Source organism: Diplotaxodon limnothrissa, linkage group LG23 (genome assembly GCF_057381915.1).
Source record: "Diplotaxodon limnothrissa isolate DT_005_m linkage group LG23, D_limnothrissa_male_GT1.1, whole genome shotgun sequence".
NCBI lineage: Eukaryota > Metazoa > Chordata > Actinopteri > Cichliformes > Cichlidae > Diplotaxodon > Diplotaxodon limnothrissa.
The window spans coordinates 21,341,993-21,343,651 of NC_140617.1; the positions used below are offsets into that span (position 1 = coordinate 21,341,993).

Here is a 1,659-nt window from a genome sequence, read left to right on the forward strand (position 1 = left end):
TTTTCTTTTGGTTTCTTTTGGTTACTGAGATTTGAACTCGTACAATATTTTTGGTCCTTGATTCACCCTCGTCTGAACCCTCGGAGAGCCTGCTGGGGAGCCATCCCAGCAGGAAACAGAGGCTACCCTTGTAAGGCACACTTTATGATTAAAAAAAAAACCCTAATTGAAACCTAAAGGCCTCTTTCACGCAGAAAGCAGTGATGACTGCTGCATTAGCCCAAAATGTGTCTTACACTGACGGCTGGTCTGTACCTATGCTTCATCATTGTTTGCATTTAGTACAGCCTTTACATGTACTATATGCAACCACTCCCTGACACCCTGATTGTATGTCAGTGTGTTGAATTTTGACTGTGGCATGTGTCAACTGCTCCCTGAACATATGCTTAATAATGGAGGTTATGATGTCATGTGATTATGATTTTTGCTCTTTTGAACGTTAGACATTTTCTTCAAGTGTATGTGTCAAAATGTTGGACTTTTCCTTTATCATTGTCTAACAGTATGTGTATGAGAGCGATGTAATGTCCATGTGTACATGCTGAAAGAGACTGTGCTGGTCTGACCCCCTCCTCCTTTCAGGGTGGAGCCTGCTGGAGTCCGATGGTTGAGACCAGGTCTGAGGAAGTGTAAGTGTGTGTTTTAATGTGATATGTGATCATGAAAACAAAGCAGCACACATTCAACCATCTTCAAACTGTCACATCACTCATTCACATCTCTGATGTCAGAAGTCATCATCAAAAAGTCAATCAATGAACAGATGATGGATCAATGGGCGATCGTGGCTCAAGAGCTGGGAGTTCGCCTTGTAATCGAGCCCCGGCTCGGACAGTCTCGGTCGTTGTGTCCTTGGGCAAGATACTTCACCTACCGCGTACTGGTGTTGGCCAGAAGGGCCGATGGCGCGATATGGCAGCCTTGCTTCTGTCAGTGCTCCCCAGGGCAGCTGTGGCTACAACTGTAGCTTGCCTCCACCAGTGTGTGAATGTGTGTGTGAATGGGTGGATGACCGGGTGTGTAAAGCACTTTGGGGTCCCTGGGGAGGACTAGTAAAAGTGCTATACAAATACAGGCCATTTACCATCAATAACTGCAGCTGGATTGTGTTTGTTCTCTCCATCAGATTCCTGTCAACTCACAATCGACACAAACGCACTACACAGAAATCTCAAACTGTCTGACAACAACGGGAAGGTGACATGTGTGGAGGAGGATCAGTCATATCCTGATCATCCAGACAGATTTGATTATCCTCAGCTGCTGTGTAGAGATGGTCTGACTGGTCGCTGTTACTGGGAGGTCGAGTGGAGAGGAAGAGTTTATATATCAGTGAGTTACAGAACAATCAGAAAGAAGGGGAAACATACAGACTGTGTGTTTGGAAAGAATAATAAGTCCTGGAGTCTGTTCTGCTCTGGAGATGATGGTTACTGTGTTTGGCACAATAACCAGAAGACATCCATTTCCTCCTCCTCCTCTGTCTCTAACAGAGTAGCAGTGTATGTGGACTGTCCTGCTGGCACTCTGTCCTTCTACAGAGTCTCCCCTGACACTCTGCTTCACCTCCGCACCTTCAACGCCACATTCACTGAAGCTGCGTATCCTGGATTTACAGTCTCATGTGGTTCCTCAGTGCGTCTGTGTGTAGTTTAG

General features: G+C 45.9%; 1 pseudogene; it reads left to right on the forward strand.

Moving 5' to 3' along the window:
• Positions 1–395: 395 nt before the first annotated feature.
• On the forward strand, positions 396–1,659 carry LOC146607987 (stonustoxin subunit beta-like; annotated as a pseudogene).